This window comes from Spea bombifrons, chromosome 12, assembly GCF_027358695.1.
Source record: "Spea bombifrons isolate aSpeBom1 chromosome 12, aSpeBom1.2.pri, whole genome shotgun sequence".
In the NCBI taxonomy this organism is placed as follows: Eukaryota; Metazoa; Chordata; class Amphibia; order Anura; family Pelobatidae; genus Spea; species Spea bombifrons.
This window is the reverse complement of record NC_071098.1, coordinates 76,654-84,494: the sequence shown is the minus strand read 5'-3', so window position 1 is coordinate 84,494 and position 7,841 is coordinate 76,654.

Sequence of the window (7,841 nt, the reverse complement as noted above, 5' to 3'; positions counted from 1 at the left end):
GACTGACCCAGACGGCAAATGCTGAGGGGTGTTGGGGGACAGGTTTACAACCTCCAAAATACAACGAAACAGAACTAAATACAGACCCATTAAGGGGTATTATTATAATTATTACTTATTGTTTTATATAGGGCCATCATATTCTGCAGTGCTGTACAATGGGTAAACAGGACATAACAAGTAAGATATAAATTTAAATTATAGAAACAAATATTACCGCGTGAGTTCAAGGTCCTGTTCTAGCTTTACAAGATGCATTAAAACCCAGTAGGGACACAAGACATGGCACTGGTCTAGTGGAGATTAATGGGCTTGCCGCCTGTTTTGACTGTTAACCACGGGCCTCCGCTTACAGCTTCTGTTATTCTTTCTACTTCAGAAATGGAAGGAGGTGGATTCAGTTGCTTCTTTAAGACACAGTTATAGTGACATTTTGTTTATTTTCCTAGCCCTCTTGTAGAGCACATAACACGGGGCATAATGGGCTCAGATATTGCATTAGGAATGATGTCTCAGCCCATCTGGGCTGCAGCTGCACAGCTGACACTGAGGCAAAGCTTAATAGGACACGGTGGGATTAAGAGTCACTTCGTAAAATTCAAATTGATTTGGCTTTATCTTTTGCCAACACAAATCCCCCTCGGGCATGCATTTTTCTGGATCCCCTGTTTTCTTTTACTGAATTACATCGATGGCATTGCGTGTTCTTTGCATGTTTGTTTTGCAAACTATTTTGATATTTTGTCCCAAACCTTGCACTTACACAATCAAGTTAAAAAGTCTGTATTTATTGCTCTCCCGAATGTCTTTAGAAAACATTCAACAATATTTTCGGTGAAACATTAATTTTCTTTCTTTCTAGATGAGCTGAGACCTTTCTGTACCCTGCGTCTCTTCATTCCCTCTAGATTGTGAGCTGAGCCCTTTAATACCAAGTGTCTCCTTGGTTTTACGGTTTTACGCCTCTGCCAGCCGGGTCAGTAGTTTACAGTCGTTGTTTACAATTTAGGGTTACGATTTGTAGCCTTTATATTTGGTTTACAATTGTTAGTTTTAAGGCTTGCACGTGTCATAAGTAAGTCGGGTGGTGCGGCACGTGCATCGCTATATTATATACTATGTTATATGGTGTTTACAAATAAAGTTCATTTTACTATGAATAAAGTTATTTATATCTGTGTCACGGTGTGGAAGGCGTAAAGCGGACTGCACCGTGGCCTTATTTTTCCATAGTTGACTATAATAAAGCATTATATTATTTACTTTGTGTTTGTGTATTTATTGTGGGAAGGGGGGTAAAAGAGGGCGTCGCATTGGCGCTACCTCAGTCATGTAGATTGTAATATTGTGAGCCAAGGCCTCTCTGAACAAACTCTCTGTACCTTATCTACATTTGTTCTCCTGACCTTTCTGCCTCTCATCTAACTCATCTCACAATTCTTTCTGGAATTGCATCATGGATAGTGTCTTAGTACCTGAAACGTAACATCTGAAGACTGAGCTAATGGTTAATCCGCCATCCCCTCAGTTTACAATTCCTAACATCTCTGTCACTGCTGACAACTCCACCATCCAACCGACAGACCATGTTTGCTGCCTTGGTGTCACGATTTACTCTGCTCTCTCCTTTATCCCCCAAATCATCTCCCGAATCTGCCCCTTCACAAGGAACAACCAAAATACTATTCCACTCATTTATGATATCCCGTCTAACTGGTCTCAACTTCTCCCGCTTTCCGCTACTTCAATCTGTCCTGCAGCTAGATTAATCTTTCTCTGTCGCCGCTCCACATCTGCTGCTCCTCTGTGCCAATTGCCCCAACGGCTCCCCGTATCCTCCAGAATCAAGTTTAAACCCTATATCTCTATCCTACTATACAAATACAACCCTAACTGCCCTCTTCGTTCCTCTCACCTACGTGTCTCTCGTACAGTTACCTCTTACCCCCTTCCGTCAGACTTTCTGAGAACTGTACAACCTTTCCTCCCAACACTGCCCATGACTGCAGTGTGTATCTAAATCATCTATCAACTCTAGATTGTAAACAATAAAGAAATATTAATAATAATAATAATAATAATAATAATAGAAACAATAATCATATCTTTTTCATCAGGGAGAGAAACAAATTCCTGATCACATTCCAGGCAGTAGAAACCCACAGAATGTGGTGTAAAGGAGAACATGTGGATTCATTCATCTCCGAAGGGGGGAAAGTTCATGCAGGATGGGCACATGTTTACTTAAGATGTGTTAAAGACGTCTTGTGTAAATTAACATGATAAACAGCTGGGTAATCAAACACCATCCCAGAAAATGGCTTCTGAAGAGAAAGCTTTGGCTAATGGTCAATGTGAAAAGATGGGGGGTGTAGCTAGCGGGGGTAAAGCTATCAGTGTGGGGAGTAAATCCTCCTATAATCCCCATTACCCCCAGTCGGGGTGGAATCTTCTGCCTTCCATTAGTGATATATATTTTAATGCATTTGTCCTGTGCATGTACGGCCAGATCTCTGAGTGTGGGGGAGGGGAGTTGGAAGCTGAATTCCTCATGGATTGGGTTTCCTTTGTGTTTTTATTTCCCTTTTGGTGACAGTAAAACAGGAGGCTCAAACTTAAATCTTCAAGAGGGTCTTTGGACATATCTTGTGCTCTTTATGGTGATTGAAGAATGAAGTATGGACCTTATTGGAGTATTGCCTTATTCAAAATCTATGCATTCCAGATTAACCTCCACCGCTTCTGATGGAAGGCTATTCCATGCATCCACCACTTCAGTAAAGGGATAACCCCTGTTAATCCTCCTCCTAATTACTAACATTGTCAAGAAGAGTTTTGGTGGCAATTTCGGAAATTAAGTATCATAATACCCCACGCAAACTTTGCCATAATCAGTTGAGAATGTCCCTGACATTTGGCCAGTTTGATGTTATTGCGGGAAAGTTGCAGTAGGGAATTTTCCCATGGAATCAACTTATTGTGTCATGGTGCTGAAGATTCAGCAATTTGTCTCATAGAACTTCTTACATTTTTCTTGGATCAGCGTTTTCTTCCTATTTGGTGAGATGACAGGTGATAATGACAATTATGACACATTCGAGCAATTAAGTTGCCAACTGTCCTCGTAATTTAAAAACTTGACTTGTTCCTTTGATACATGGTGCTCAATGAGATCTGCCAACTGGGAACAGCCTGCAATAAACTGGGACGGGAGGTGACAGAACTGTAAAATATCATTATTCTGCAATCTGCAAACTCTTGGTTATCCATTAAAAATAAAGGGTTATAACTGAGATGATCTAACCTCAGCCGTCCAGCCACCACACTGCCTGGGTCTGGGAATATCAATCGATTTACCGAGGGACCTGGAAACATTATTTCTCCCCAGTACCAGGTTAGTTTAGATTACTAGCAAACATGAAGAATCCCCAGAGCTCTGAACAGCCTCAGTTTTGTATTTAAAGATCCTCTATAAAACTTTACACATAAAGCAATTTGGTTTCATGCCGAACAACCAAACATGAACCATTTCTGAGGGTTTCCCCCCCAATCTTCTTATATTTTCAGAAAAAAAAACTGAAATGAAATATTTTCTCAACTTTTGCTCCCCTTACTTTATGGTTGATATCCTTGCTTGAATGCAGGTGACCTATTGAGTGTATCTTTATAATAACAAAGTCAAGGTTTCCATGATGAATAAAAGCCATTTCACCATTCCGATATAAAAGCCACTTGGTTAACATACTTAGCGAATCACTACATAGAATCTTCACAATGGGCTATTAAAGGGTTAATATTTCCAGAGTCTCTGTGGCAGCTCATTGAGAAAGTTTCTCGGTATGGGGTATATATGTTCGTGTTCCTATAATACCAGAAGATTCACAGAGATCAGGAAATCAACTCCAGGCAATGGGGCAATGAAGGGACCTGTGTAATGCTCATCTCATTCCTCAAGCCCCAGAATCCATAATGCACATCTTAGATTTTAACCATTTTTTGTGGTTTTAACACCTTGATTTTAGCATACATTATGAAGCTTGGGCGCAAGAACTTGGCAAGCCCTGTATAATGAATAGTTAATTTAATGAAATCTCCTGCCCAATAAATATAACACAGAGTCAGCTCTGCCCCTCCTGCCAGTGTTGGCCCTTAATAATGAATAGTGCAACAACAGGGCTAAAACCACAGCTCTACCTTTAGTAAATATCCCTAAATTGTGTCTATGTGGGTCTAATGGTTCCCATAATGAATGCATTAGAAGCCTGGGCAGGGTCCAACAGAAAACCTCTCCTAAGGTTAACATAATTTCTCATCCTCGCCTCTCCCGAGGGACGTCTCTTGTTACTGAAGGAGTGAAACTAACCTCAAAGGCCATGAGGTTTCCTAGAAGGAGTGGAGATTTTTCCATATCAATGGGGCTGTCATTCTAAACTAACAGGTCAAAGGTCACATCTACAATTAATAAGTAAGCAACATAGAAAATTCTGTAAGGTGCTACTGAAGGTAAAGGTATTCCGGGCCTTTGGAGGCAGAAATAGCATGTAAAAAGAATTTCAAAGCCTTTGGCATACCTCCCAACATTTCAAAATGTGAATGAGGGACACTCTTTTCTTTTTTTTTTAAATCTTGCAGAACTCACCGATACAAGCAATTGCACTTTACAATGTCGCGCTTTCATCGCCGCTTAAAACTTTCTTTGTTTTTGTCAGCACAGACATGCATATTAAATAACCAACACATTTAATTGAATTCCCATGAGGCTTAGCCAGACATACTACTTCCATGATGCTACTTGAGCGTCATGGGAAGTGCAGCAACAGTAAAGCTGCAATTCCCATGATTCTCAGCCACCCAGGTATCTACCATAATGCTGGCTGAGCAGCATTGGAAGATTAGTCCACAGGAGCAGAGATCTTTTTAAATTAAAAACGTTTTAATGTTAGCTTCCCTCCCAGGACACTTACACACACCTGCCCATAAACACACATATACACATACACTGCCTTTACACACACATATACACATACGCTGCCCTTACACACACACACATATACACGCACACTGCCCTTACACACACACACATATACACGCACACTGCCCTTAAACACACATTTACATGTACATTGCCCTTACACACACACATATATACATGTACATTGCCCTTACACACACACATATATACATGTACATTGCCCTTACACACACATATATACACATACACTGCCCTTACACACCAGCTGTTTGCTGGGTATGAGGGTATCACAGGGTTCTACACCCATAAAAGCCCTAATAATGTGTATAAAAAAAAGAAAATGGCTTTATAAAGTAAACGGTAAAAAAAATGTCTCATTCAATTAAATAGCAATAGGGTACAAGACCCCCAACCACGTATCTAACTACACTGCCTAGAACACGTTTACTTTATAGGTTTATACAGGCCAGGTTACCGCTGTACACAGTAGGGAAGTTACCCAGCATTTGAGTTACCTTCTTGTGGTGATGGAAATACCCTTTTCACTGTCATGGTAGCTGATGGCATGTGGCTTCCATCATACACATTGCCCCTATGCGACACAAAATTTGAACATGTTTTTTCTCCATCAGCTTGCCCTATGTCCATCATGCACCCATCTCCCTGCCTATGATCCTTCTATAAGCACACTTTATGAGGGTTAGTGGCTAATGTGTGCTGTATTTATTTGGTGCCCCCCACCCATAACATACTCACTAACATGCAAGCTCATTCTAACACTGTACACTTACATACATTATGCATAACACAGGGGCAGCTCAGCCTTAAGTAAATATCCCTAAAGGCACCTTTCCCTCTCCCAAGTGGCACTAAACCCAGGCTTACCCCTGACACTCACAATAGCACCAAATGCTGATATCACATTAACACCAAATGCTGATATCCCTCAAGATTGTAAGCTTGCGAGCCGGGCTCTCTCCACCTAATGTATCAGTTTGTCTTAGTCTGTGAATTCTCGTCTTGTCATACCCCCTGAATATATGTATTGTATTAATCGCTGCGTAAACTGTCGACGCTATATAAATAAAAGATAATAATAATAATAATAATAATAATCTACCCACACACATGCAAACACAAAATACACACACTCATGCTAACACCATACGCTTACATATACTTACACACTCTAAGACCATACAGTAATGGACACAGTGATTGACAGCCAGGGCTAGTAATTGATAGGTGCAGAGGTGGCATGTCACCCCTGTTAGTTTGGGGGTGGTGGATATATGTAAGCCCTCCCCACCTAAAGCATTAAACTGGCTTTGGGATGGCATTCTCTCCCTCCCTTTTTTGTTGTCTGGTTGCGGTTGGTTGTTGGGCTGGCATGGAGTGAGGTTAACCACCTTTACACGTGGTTCAACTCCTTGCGCCTTGGTGTATCCGGTGGTGACAAGGGCTGCTGTGCATGGGACGCTGGTGGTTGCAACAGTGTTACGGTTTTACGCCTGTGCCAGCCGGGTCAGTGTAGTTAATGGTTAAATAAGTGGTTGGTTTTAACAAGCGTTTAAGGTGTTAGTAGCCTTTTTGGGATTTATAGTTAACTTTTAACAGTTATTTCAAGGCTTGCATGTGTTCCAACTGTTATGTGGTTACTTGGGTACGTCGCGTGCATTGTCACATTATGTCATGTTTCATCATGTGTTTCAAATGCTGTATGTTTATATGGTAATAAAGTTATTTAATATTCGTGTCACGGTGTGGAAGGCGAAAATGGACTACACCATGCCCAAAAATGTATCCACAGCAGACTTTATTAAAGAGCAATGTTAAAGATTACCACCGTGTTTGTCGTTGTTTGGCCGAAGGAAAGGCGCCACATTGACGCTACCTCAGTCCGGAGATTTATTCTTTAAACCCTAAATTATTGCGATAAAAAAAGGTCACTAGAAAGCCGAGTCTGTAGGTTTCATAAACCAAACACTGATATATAGATTTACTATAAACGTATATATATCGCGTCATCTAGTCCATTAGCTTAAACATTTCTCCATGTTAATGTTTGATTAAAATGTTTTAAAAATATTTTACAAGATTAAACCAAGACAAATGTTTTTCGAAATATTGTTTCGCATAATTTGAAACAAGATCTTGCGAGTTACTTTCTTCGCTAATATTAATTCAAACGCCAACTCTTGGCATTTTTTGATGGACGTCAAAGTAAAATCTGGTTAACCGCCAACCCTCGGTGTAGAAACAGGTGCCTATAGCGCAGGTGGCTTCACTCTCTGGCAGTAAATGCTCATTTACTTTTTCCATTAAAAAGGTTATAAAATGTGACTTATGTGAAATAAGGAATTCACGTTCTTGCTCTTGAAAAGTGAACTGTATAATTGACAAAGCATTTAGAATTTGGCGTTGCATAAATCTGGAAAAATGATTGTATTTGATTTGACAGCTTTCTCCAGATATTTTGTGACATGTAACCAGGAGCCCAACACAGGGCCTGCAGGTCAAAGGGGCCCCTGGGTCTTAGGGGACCCACAAGGCTTCTTGGTGCTCAAGTAGCCCTAATCTGGCAATTTCTACCTGGCTCGTAATTTTTGCAAAATTGCATTTATTTGCTCCATAAGATAAGATAAGTGCAGATCAACAATCTCTAATGACACAAGTTCCAAAATGCAGCCATTTCGATACAAAACAGGGACATAAAACGGAAGGGCAGGTTTTTGTGTTATGCCTCCGTATAACCCTGTGTACTTTATGGTGACGTATAACAGTTTGTACTTGCTCTCTGTAAAATGGTTCAGCTCTGGCGGTATCGATCCTGGTGCATGTTCTTGATCCCGAGGCAATGGCCTCAGAC